General features: G+C 37.4%; 1 protein-coding gene across 1 annotated transcript in view; it reads left to right on the top strand.

Moving 5' to 3' along the window:
* The window catches only part of LOC127843650 (uncharacterized), a 123,482-nt gene that overhangs the window by 104,841 nt on the left and 5,210 nt on the right, over window positions 1–13,431 (top strand). The window lies entirely within an intron of this gene.

Here is a 13,431-nt window from a genome sequence, read left to right on the forward strand (position 1 = left end):
ACAGATCTGGTACTAGTTCCAAGTGAACGGCTCTCGAACTGGCACAGGTAAACAGACATATGTATGTTGTCATGTCGTTTCCTTTATTGTCACGTACACTAAGAGCTCCGGAATAGTCAACACCTGTATACGTGAACGGAGCTACGTCTGACACTCTTGTCTTCGGTAACGGAGGAGGGTCTGGTGCTTTGTATGGTCTACCAGAAACCTTTCTGCAGGTCACACACTTTCGTAATACCGAACGAACGCATGGACGTATAGCTGGTATCCAGTATTTTCCTCTCAGAAGTGTTATAGTTGAGCTGGGTCCGGCATGGTGTAACCTCTCATGGGCGTCCTTGACTACCAGGTGCGTGAATGCATGCTTTGCCGACAGCAAAATCGGATGTTTCGTCTCTTCTTCTAAGGCTGCATTATGAATGCGTCCACCACAACGAATCACATTGTCCTTCATGAAAAGCTTAAGCTGTTTAACAAGCGGCGATACCTTCTTGTTATCTTTTAAACACTGGATTTCTTCAGGATATGATGTCATCTGGCAGGTTCGAATGCATGCTGTTTCAGCTTCTGTCATTTCTTGAATGGTTAGCTTTATGCCTGCTGGTTTTCGTCCATTGCGACAATAATGAATAAATCGCAGAACATAGGCAGTCACTCTGATCAGTTTCTGAAACAAACTGAATCTTTTCATGTCAATAAATTCTTGCGAATTATTTGTTGCCGTTACTGTTGCCACAGTAACCATGTCACTCGTCTGTTGCCACTCCGACCAAGCATCGGGTGTAGAAAGCCACATCGGTCGTTTGAACCACAGTTTACTCAATTGGAGTTTTGATGCTAATAAACCTCGTGTCAATAAATCGGCGGGATTTTTATGAGTCGGGCAATACCTCCACTTCAGGTTCTGAGTCAAACTTTGTATTTCTGTCAGTCTGTTCTGAACAAATCGTGGTAGCTTTTTCTTTGATACTAGCCAGTGCAAAACGATCTGGCTATCAGACCACAGGTACACATCGGAGAGTCCTGTCTGTTGTATGATATGTTGGCACAGACGGGCACCTGTCACTGCCGCCATCAACCCCAATCTCGGTATGGTTAACTTTTTCAGCGGAGCGACGCGATTGTTTGACATCATCAGCGTGGTCTCGAAACCCCTGGAAATGTATGCTACCGCGCCGTATGACGACATGCTGGCATCACAGAATACGTGCAGTTTTTTTTCAGCAATGACGTCATGGTTGCCATGGAAGTAGCTACGTCGGAAATTGATTTTGACTGAAGAGTTCAGGTCGCACGCAACATTACGCCATTTTTCTTGTACATAAATTGGTAATGGGCTGTCCCAATCGAATTTCTGGTGCCACAATTCTTGAAGAATCATCTTCGCCCCTACTGTAACGGGACTCAGTAATCCTAGCGGATTTGGTGTAAAATTGCACGTTTGGTAATCACATCGTTTGTTTCCATCTGTCTTTACGCAAACGTCAATGTATCTTCTTTACAAATCCATTGCATTCCAATAATTTTTGTGCAAGTGTCCGTGTCTAGCAATTTTTCTACAGATGCATTAGCACGAAGTTGTTCACTATTTGAGTTCCAAGCACGTAGATGGAAACCTGCCTCTGACATCAGTTTTCTCGAAGTTGAATAAAACTGAAGTTGATCTTGTTCATTAGAGAAACTTGATAACACGTTGTCAACGTACAAATCTCTTTTCAAATAATCGGTCACCCATTCACTACTGTTTAGTTCAAGATGCTTGTGAATTGTGGCACCTAAAATGAATGGCGAGCATGTTGCACCAAATAGAATAGTCCTGAATCTATATGTGGTCAGTGGACTGCACGGGTCACTCGGGTCATTCAACCACAGAACGCGCGTGACGTCTCTGTCTGATTCATGAAGACCAATTTGTAAAAACGCCTTCTCGATATCAGTGGCTACCGCAAATTTGTGCATCCTGAACCGTAAAAGAATCCCCGTAAGGTCATTAAATTCAGGTGGGGCGGACATGAGACAATCGTTGAGGCTTGGTTGGTCACGTGATTGGCGACAACTGCAGTCATATACGATACGTATAGGTGTAGTAACCGAGTCCATGATGTGGAATGTAATGCACTGTGTGCACGATTTCTTGTTGGTCTACTTTCTCAATTACATCTCCTTTTAGTTTACCGGCGATTATCTCTCCATACGTTTTTAACACTTCCGGTTTTTGAGATAATCGGAGTATGGTAGCCTCTGTTCGTCTCTTGCATATATCGTGGTTGGTTGGTAGAGTTGGGTGGTTATCTCTCCATGGTAATTTTGCCACATACCGACCATCTTCGAATGAAATGCTGTTGCTCATGTATTCTTGAAGGTTACCGGAAGTACCGTCTGTTGACTCTTCTGAAGATATTCCCATGGACTCTTGCTTCCAAAACTTCTCCATTTCAAATGTACTTGGTGGAGCGCTGATGACATTCATCATGTGAAGGTCAGTGGATCGATGTCCTGATACCGGAAGTGGTCCCGACAACAAATAACCAATCTTCGATTTCACCGCTGTTGGTCCGTTGCCTCTGATAACTCGGCCTTCAACTATATCCCAATAATAATCCGCACCAACCAGAAGCGAAATTTCAAACAGATCGTTGTTGTGTTCTGTGAGCGGATGGGCTAATTTCAGACCTCTCAGATACTCCAAATGACGTATTTCGGTTGGTATGTTCATTAATGGTACTGCTATCGTTGGCACTACAAGATCTTCCAGTTTTATCAAATCCCTCGTCTCGCTTTACAGGTAAATCTCGCTTGTAGGTATGGACCGAACCCCTTGTGACATTCCACCAAACGAAGCCAGAGAAATAGTATCATGTCCGGTAACAGGTAGATGTAGAACCCTCGCGAGTTCCTTTGAAATAAAGGATCGCTGTGCACCCTCGTCAAGTAAAATGTTGGTGGAAGACCTATGACTTTGAGATAGAACTTCGGCTACAACAGGCTTCAATAAAACGTTTGTTCTATCATGGGAGGCAGTGTGTAAGATTGCACTGTTGGTCATAGCCGATTTGAAGGGAATGGCTTCCGGGTTCATGGACGAAGCGGGTGTCGTCTTCTTTGTGCAAATGCTGCTGTGGTGTTTACTTTTACAATGACGACATCGAAATTTAGATTTGCATTTCGACACTTTATGGTGGTTCAAGCAATTGAAATACAAGCGTTTGCTTTTCAAAAAATCAATTCTCTGGTTAATGTCTATAATATTGTTGCACACCTGGGGTTGATGATATTCACTACAAAATGGACATATCAGCGGTTTGACATTACTTGTCATGGGACGGCTTACCTCGCTTTTTGAAGCTGTGAGGAATGAGGCAGTCGGGAGATGCAAGTCTTGATCGCATTCTGGTAGTTTCTGCCTGTCAACGGAAATCCACCGATCGCCATAGCTGCGCTACCTTCAATTAAATATCGAAGATACGAAAACTTCTGTACATCCGTGAGTATTGGGTTCTGGTGCACCGCTGAGTCAAATGCGTCCCAAAATGTTTGCCACTCGCTTATGTTACCACTAAACGTAGGCAATGTCAGTTTCGGGAGTTTCGTAGACGCAGTAACGTAATTCGCTCTATTAGATGTTTGAGTTGGAACACGTTCTAGAGAAGATTCCTCTTCCGGTTGCGTTGAATGCCGTACCTTGCCCGTCGTGAAATGATTTTGATTTTCATCTCGTTGTTCAACTGCTGTCTCACGTAATGTATTGATTTGTTTTTGATATATGTGCATACTTATTTCAAGTTCAATAGAATACTCCTCACTGTCGAATAGTTCAGTTTCTATATCTCCGAGATCTACATGGTTGATGATCTTTCCATTCAATCCTCTGATCGTAAGTGTTTTCTCTTGAATGATGTCCAGTAGTTTCTGCGACTCGGAGGTTGAAGACATTTCTTCGAGTTTCTCAAACTGTTTCGACGCTTGCTGCACGCAATGAAATGAGTTTGTTGAGTTGCATTTTTCTTTTTGTCACGGCACCAAAATGTTGCGTATGATCGTATAGTGTTAATAAACTACTAAAATAGTTGCGTTAGGTTCGACCTTTTAATAAACGTTAATATGAACTTGTATATATATAACATAAGAAGTGACGTCGATAGTATACATGACGTCGCGTGCATGTTAGCGGATAAACGTCAACGTTATGAATTCCCGACAGTTTGTAATATATCAGGCTAGGCTTGAAATAGACAATCCCAGAATCGATCAATTAAACGCCGCCATTTTGGCTCTCATGTGACCGCGCCGCCATGATGGTACTGATCAATTTAACAGATAACAGTGTTTTAAATTGCTTAGAAAGAAACATCAAATATCAAAGATTCCAGGCACATCAGTAAGCTTTATTGTTTATGATTATTCGGTAGAAATATAATTGTAATTCTTAATGGAACAGCTCTTTAGAAATTCACTGTACGAAAAATTTTAAAGGGATGTTTGCATGACACGATACATACATCGAACAAGGATGGATTCCAAGTTTGATTTTTCGAATAAGGGAACGTATTATTCCGTTAGGATCCAGGTTAAACCGCCTAAAATTAAAAGGTTATTTTTATTTTTTATTGGTTATATGCATGTACATAAACACCAATTTCATTATTCAAAGATCTATGAATAAACATGTTTATTGATAGATCCTTAATAATTTAATAATTTGCTTTTTGCTACTCGGGAAAAAGTGTTTTTTTAATTGTTTTGTTTATTACGCGTACTCAATAGAAATTCATAAGGTAATAAATAAAGTTATACATACTTGATTTAATCTATAATGATGTTGCCCAATATTGATTGTTTTAACATAATTACCACCAGATGATGCAGCTTGGTCCAAGAGCAAATAACAAGGTTGACCAAGGCTTTTTTTTTGAAGACCTGGTGGACTACATGATTGTAAAGAAGGCATATGATGGGAAAGAAATGAGAGCTTTTCGTGTCCTGTATGGCAAGTACTGTGTGGACAGTGGATGATTAGGGGATTTCATGAACTGTAAGGAAGGCGATTAACGCTTTTTAAAGGCAACTGTTTCCCCCCAGTCAACCCGGTGTCGAGATGTCAGAATACCAATCCTGGGCCGTAGTGTCAGATACAGGCATTGTGACTGGACAATGTACATGCCAGGCAGGTCCTTGTAGCCATATTGCTGCTGTTTTGTATGTTGTTTTTATGGCTTGGGAATATGAAGTCGCTTGAGAGGGATGCACCGTAAGGAGGCGGGTGTGGGGAAGAGATGCCTCGAATGTTCTTACAGCCTGTTAGGAATTTAAGGAAATCGTAAATGACGATCTAACCACTAAAAAAAGATCAATTGTTATTCTATTCCAAGGCGAGACTAAAGAACAGAACTCCACGCTGTGGCTCGACAGTCGCAGAGTGCGTTTAACTGCAAGCAGTATACACTATATACCAAAGACCGTCTGTGAAAATCCCAAGAATTTGTGACCGGGCACATACACACTCGGTTTCAAGTTATATTATGGGCATTTTTCACTGTTGAATTTAGCTGAAAAGAATTAACAGGTCAAAAGAGTTAGTTAAAATTTGGTTACTGACTAATTATCTGCAAATCATCTTGCTACCGGTTGTTTATAAAAAGTATATATTATATTCGATATTTTTCATGCCTGGTGAGTCCTCTAAGCCGAAATGATCCGTAAAAAAATAGTGTCTTTGTGCCGTATGAACGAATCTGCACTATAACTACATTTAAATTTACACCGTAAATCGAATAATTTCTGTCGTCAGTTGTCAAAACGAAAGTACGGTTGATATTCAAATGCATTATTTTTCTCTTTCCGGGATAGCATTTTAGTATTTTGATTCTGCAATTAACAAATATAAGGGTATATGAAGTGAAAACACCAAAAATAGGCAACGGTTGCAATAGACACTTATTAACTGTTAGATGCCCATAATATCACTTTAAGGCATAGCAGCAACACGGCACGGAAAAAAGTGAGCCCGTTGCAAAGAGTTCGAGAGCACACAATGACTCAATGTCAGGCAGTCGGCTTTAGTAGTTAGGTCGGACGAACTATATGTAGCTGCAAGCCCTGATGGTCTAATAAATGACTGCACAATTCTTGAAATTAAATGCCCCACCAAGCCAGTCCAGGACCTAATCAAGTCCGACAAATATGATGTGTGTCTTGAGGAGACAGGAAAGCGTACCTAAGCCTTGCTGGTAAGAATGGCTATTATACTCAAGTGCAGATGACCATTTACTGCACGTGAATTTCGATGTGCAAATGTTTAGTTTGGACAAAGCAGGATCATATCATCGTTGATGTACCATACAGCTCTAATTTCATGGACCGTTTTTTTACCACAGGTTAGAGGGTTTTATTTTAAAATACATTTGCTTGTACCTCTAGTTGATGAGCACCATTTCCAGCAGTTGGAATTCTTACCCGCCTTTAAGAATCTGTGTACATAAATGTATTTGTCGCAAAGCTGTATTGAGGCGTATTCATGAAAGATTATTTTTTAATAGTTTAAATGTCATGCATTAACATACTACGTGTATATATCTTTAACAGAGTGATCTTCATGAAACACTTATAGATGAATATATTCCTTATTGTCATTTTTTCAAAAATCAAAATTATGCTGTTGCAAAACACAATTGCATATGAATGGAGGTCAAACAACCATAAATGCTTCATGATAAAAAACATGCTTGTGGGAGGATGTTAGCGATCCCTAAAGTATGTATTTTAAATGTTGGATTGCCAGATTTTTTGTACCAAAAGTATTTTAAATGTATAGCATGTGAATATAATATTACTTCTTGTTCGTAACCATCAGAATAAGTTTTTTTGTCTTGCAGTATTTAATTGTTACAAAATAAATGATGTCTTATTAAACAATTAAAGCATTATAACGAGTTCATGTTTATGATTTATTTAAAAGATATTAATGTGTTTACTGTTTACAATTTTTTAATTAATAAATTCTTTGTCATTTATAACAAAACAAATATGTGTAATTTAGAAATAACACATACTGTGAAACCATTATAAATCGTCAGGCATTATTTTTCGTATATTTCGTCAGTCGACCGATTGACAAATTCAAGATCCTAACAAACAATTATGTACAATATTTGTACAAATTAAGACTGAATTACCAAAGGCATGAGACACTAAAATCCAATGTACACGCATACATTCTCCGTCTGTTACGTAATCAAGATAAATCCGATTTTGACACAAAAAGGTGTAGATTACACAGTTTTCTTAACTGACACGTGACACTGCTCTAAAACGTGAAAGCAGTACAGCTGTATCGACTGCGTTGACTTCGTTTAGGTAGAATTGTAATGATAAGCGCTAATTGTTAACAACTTTATTACCCATTGTGTGTAACGTGTTTTTCAGTGTTTTTGCAGAAGATTATACAGCCTCCACGCACCGGATTAGATCTGGATCAAAGACAATACACAAATTTTAAAGATGATGATGTATATACTTACCGTATATACGTTCTCCGCATTGATTACAAATAAATACAGAACATTTTTATGTGTGTTTTGTTGTTTGCGTTTAACTACAATACAGGTGTAAAAATAGCTTGTGCTTTTTATGGGCTATCGATCTTTTTAATCATTGATATCTTTTACAAGTTTTACAAGTTTTACGATACATGTTTCAAATAATTGTTACTTGTAGCAATTGAAAACGTAACAGGTAGAGAAATTAGCAGTCATGACGATTAGTTCCATCTAAACGTCGGAACATTGTACAGAAATTCACTTTTATTTTTGCGCGATTTTCATGAAATCCCCGGTAAGCACGTGTTTTGAATGACTGAGTATGACGCAATAAAACATTACTTTGTATCGTATTGCATTCCATCTAATTTAAACTCTCTCGTCCATTGGTTGTTACAATTAAATCTGAACTTTGCCCAATCAAACCGCTGTACCATAATGCACTGTTAATTTTACACTTCCAAAAAGTATTGTACTTAAAGTGATCAAATATTTACGATGCAAAACTCTTGAAACTTTATTTAAATCTGACCAAATAGTTTGCTAACACTAATTTTAACCAATAATATTCGCACCTTCTCTAATTTGCGCCGATAAAGGTTAGATTGTTTTTAGTTTAGCCATGTTAATAAATTGATAAGACCAATTGGCAACTGGCTTCACTGTTTCAAACACTCGTTAACGGTTTTTCGGTCCCACTAATCCGTTAATCATAATAATGATACACTAATGGGCGCAAATTACTGATCACCTGATAAAGGACTAGTATATTGACATGTCACAAACAGGCCCCACCTCCTGCAAGTGACTCTCAAGTGTCCTCCCTCTTTTCCCACTACGATTTTTCGCAACCGCGATATATTCCGGACAAAGAAATCGGCTATTGACTGACGCATTTTTTTTCAAAGTCAGGAATTGGCAAATTTAATTGCTGACGAAAACGTCATTTTTATAAAAATGACGAAATTTCGTGCTGTCGAAAATAAATGATTTCACAGTAACTGATTTATGTATGTATAGATGCCATACAAATTGTAAAATGCTTTGTTTGATTACTGCAATTAAAAAATTGATTTCTAATTTGTTTTGCTGTTATAGATATTAAATAAACAGCCTACACACACATGCTTAAAAATCAATGAAATTATAATTGTTTCTAAATCCACAGACTCCCCTGTGATTTAAATCAGATGTTATTGTTCTCTCTGATGAGTTGATTTCTCAATTAACAGAGGGTTAATTTGATTAGGATAGTTTTATTGCCTTCTTAAATGCTTTGTTTGACATCTTACTGTTCAATATTTTGTATGACCTCATACGTACGATTGTCCTTTCTACATGAATAAGAAAATGTACCTGTGGTCTCAATCAAGAAATGTTAAAAATACCTATTTTAGAATAAAGTCATGTCTGATAGATGTAAACATATCTGATTTAGTTGATATATTAACAATATTGAATATATTGTAAATGATTTAGAATCTAGGATTTTTGAAAAAGAAATTGTCAAATGGAGAAGTGCAGTCAATAGTAATACTGGAACTAGAGGTGTTGGTCATAAAAAATTGAGACTGTATAGATTATTTAAAACAGACTTTAGAACAGAAGCATATGTAAAAGACAACATACCATTTTTCTATAGAAGTGCATTAGCTAAGTTTTGATGCGGTGTGGCACCGCTTAGATTAGAAACTAGTCGATATGAAAATATTGAATTGGGTAATTGAACATGTTTCCTTTGTAAAAACTTAGTGGAGGATGAGATACATGTACTTTTTCATTGTCCTTTATATGTGAATATCAGGAAAAGTCTAATGGACATTTTAATTGAAAGTCCAAATTGTCACAACATGTCAGATACTGAGAAACTTAAATACATATTTACAGATGAGAGGTTGCTTTATATATCAGCAAAATCCTGCTTTAGTATTCTCAAAGAAAGAAGGAATATTTTATATTCAAAATGAATTGTATATACTTAAGTTTAATGCTGTACATTTGTAAAATAGTTTATAGACTAGTCTAGGTTTTAAAAACAAATGATATTTTAATGTATTGACAATATTGGCAAGTGTAAATAAAACCACATAGTCTTAGCTACAATAACTTATTTTAATAGAAGTAAGTTTTAACGATTTGGAATTCGTTTGTTAGTCAATAATTGTTAATGTATATAAGTATGTAATTATATAGTCTCTTATAAATCATATTATGATTGGTCGCATGCATGTAACAGTGCTTTTATATGTATTTTAAGTGTATATGTATTGCGAATGAGACTCTAAAAAACATTGAATTGAATTGAATTGAATGCGGTTTGCAGGACCGTTGGCAGGATTTTGAAAAGGGGGGAGCGAAATTTTCCTAGAAAATTTTGAAAATTAAAAGTAAAATCCTGCATTCTGGTGACTGTTTATCTGTATTTAGATACTGAAGCATTTGTATATGAAATTTCACTTTCATGGACCATACTCAGTGACTAATGGACATGAATATGATATAGCATACATGAAAATTCCCCATTACCGTTTTTCAATAACCACCTTTTTCGATCAGTAACGGTAATACACTATTTTATAAAGTTTTTAACCCGACACTAGTATGCGCGCACACACTTTGTTTACATAAGCAACAACAAATTTATAGAATGTAAAATCAACAATAAGAACAATATACAATATAACTATTTATTTGAATCTTGATACAATTTGTGCATTTAACCATTACAAAATTCTAGCATTCTTAAATCAAGCAAATTAAAAGGAAATATTTGATTTCTTTTTTCAAAACAATTGTTTGTCTGCTACTATGGATAGTACTAGAGGCCTAGCATTGCTCTAAACGTGCTATGGTGCTTTGTACAACAAAACATTGATCAACAAAATTTGGTCTTTTCTAATCTGCATCAATACAAAACAGAAATCAAATTGGTATTACTTGTTACTTTTAAAAAACTTTGTTTAACCAATTAGTTATGTATTTCTAAACAAATTTAAGAAACATATAACAAATAAGGGTTAATAAAGACCCTATAATCATAAACTGCTGGCCCTATGGCATCAAAGTCATAAACAAAAAGATGGATTTATTTGCCCATTATGTTCACGATCCGTCACTGTTAATGAACATAAACGTTTACGCCCACCTGACAATGTTTTATAACATTTTAACAACTGTTTAAGAGTAGGACATATTTTCAAGTGTCAAGTTCGACATAATTAAAACATTGTAGAAAGTTCTGTATGTGGAGCTATCTTGAAAATGACTTCATCGAGAAATTAATTTTCTGGTGACCTGTCGGAAGCCTATTGAATTCAACAATATTGTAACGCTTAAATACGAGGATTCACTGCAAGAGAAAAGATAAATAACCAGTGTTTGCGTCGAATAAAGTTGGCTGCAATTTAAAGTACAATTGTTTTACTCGTCAAAAAATATTGAGTGCGAACGCACCCCCCGCACCCTCCTGGCTACGGGTATGGTTTGAGCCAATTCGTCTCGTATCAACTAACTCTTCTTCTGTAAGTGGATCACGGATTTCATGAATGAAGGAATGTTAAGCCGTACACGCCTAAAGCAAAGTTCTTCACCAATTGTGAATCCTCGGTCAGCCGTGACCTCATCACCTGGTAATAGGTAGTCCAAAAACCTACTATGCTTGGTGATGTAAACGTAACTTGCTCGGCTACCATACAGTTTCGAAACTAACATAATAAATCCATGAGGTGCAATTGCAACTAGAACTTTGCAGTGTTGTTATTTTTGTACGAACTCCAAGTATGAGCACCTGGTTTAAGTTTGTACGGCCTCTGTATAAAAACTTCAGCGCAGTCGATTGAACATGTTGTTTGGGGAAAACTGTATTTAAAGGATGATGGCATGGTCCGTTGAATAGTTTCTCTGGGAGGCCAGACAACACAGTTGGAAAGATGTTCTGCCATAATGTCTAGCATCGAATTATGCATGTCACTGACAAGTTGTAGTCTTCTTGCAGATCCTCATATGTCAATCCTAGACGCAATCTAACTAGCATCGCAAAAATATGATCAGCCACTCTTATCTTCAAGGCTAAGTTAGATCCAAATGGCGCCAGTGTTGCAATTCAACGTGAACAGTTGAGTCTTTGTTTTCTTTATGTTCACATAATTATGATCCAGTTCCACAACATCGAAAGTTTTTGTAGAAGAATCGACCATACTAGGACGATTTCTGCACATAAACCCAAATGTACGACAACTGGACTGACATTCATCAGAAAGTGCTAATGTAACTTCCTCTATCCTTTTATTGGTCAATGTATTAGTTTGAATGTTTTGTGTTTTATTACAGTTTGCGTAACCAAAATATGAAAAGGTAATACAAGATAACCAGCAGTGTTTTTTATACAACTAAAGATTGTTTTCAATTGACAGTCAGCATTTATTCAATCAATCGTTGGATTCCTCTTATTCTTAAATATGGAAATAACTGTGTCTTTGGATGTGCATTTACTTATATGATTGGATATTTACTTAGCACAAATAATTATGTACCGTAAACTTTTTGCCTAAAACACGAATTACCTTGGTACATGTGCATTACTTCGGACAGAAAATCAGTTACAATTTCGAGTAAATAAGAAAACAAATACTAGTTATTAAGATGGTGGATTAAATGAAATTTTATGCACACATAAAAGGTTTTATGAATCGAGCTTGGTTCTAAGTTATGTAAAGACGCGGGGCGGATTGGAATTGTGCCAATAGGTTGCCTAATGTTGCATAGCGCTCAGCCAATCGGGCTCCGGGGTCCGAGTCACGTGACCACGCGCTTAGCGTCCTTTCGCAGACAAAGCAAAGCGCCCTTCTCTCAGTCTTAGAGAACGCTGTAAGCAGAAAGTTGCTAGAAAAATTATCGTACCTCCATTCCGCCTCCGCTTAATACAATTATATATATATATAAAAACAAAGAATTTTTTTTGTGAGTGTGTTTGTGTGGAAATACTCGAGGTATATCGTTTATGTTATCGTTTGTTTAATAACAACGCTTCACTTGCTTGCGTTGGTTTATGATCGGTGGCAGTCTGACTTTGGGAGCATTTTAGTGTTTCGTGCGAATTCCTTTGTTCGGAATATCAAGATGGCGGCGCCCATAAAGGCGCAATTGTTTGGACATTCGTTTGTTTCACGTTTGAAAGATTTCATTCGGCATAAAGATGAACTTAATTACCGTCTGGGCCTACAACTCGGGACAATGGTGCAGTTCAACGGTTTTCCAGGAGCTCGAGCTACGTCAATCATCGGGAAAATGGATTTCGTTGCTGATTATTCTCCAGAGATTTTGGTCCTGCTGGTGGGTACTAACGATTTGTACGAGGACGTTTCGGTGGAATCCATCGAAGAACAAATTTGTGACATTGTGTATGAAGCGTTATCAAACATTAAAGTTGCAAAGGTCATTGTTTGCCAAGTACTTCATCGTTGCGAACCTAAAATCAGGACTAGGTTCCCAGTGGATTTGCATTGGTTCAATGCCAGAGTGGACAAATTAAATGCATCATTGGACACAACACTTAAGTCCCGCTTTCCCAACAGGGCTTTTCTATGGAGGATGAAGGGATTCTGGTCTCCGGAAACGAAGAACAAGAATTTTGCGTCAGATGGCTGCCACCTTTCTGATGACGGGTAGTTCAAGCTACTGTCGAATATCCGGGCAGCTATTATAGCTGCTCACCGTCAATCTCTCAAATAGAAGCTAAGTATGTTTTGCCTGTCGTTTTAAGGTGACGGATTGACCCTTGTTTATCATCGTTGTTTGCCACTGCTTATTAATTTGGGCGTTCTTGTCTATTAAATTGATTTAAGGGCGTAGGGGCAGTTATTCCCTTTTGTTTGCAAGTGGCTTTTATTTCTGGGAA

This window comes from Dreissena polymorpha, chromosome 9, assembly GCF_020536995.1.
Source record: "Dreissena polymorpha isolate Duluth1 chromosome 9, UMN_Dpol_1.0, whole genome shotgun sequence".
NCBI lineage: Eukaryota > Metazoa > Mollusca > Bivalvia > Myida > Dreissenidae > Dreissena > Dreissena polymorpha.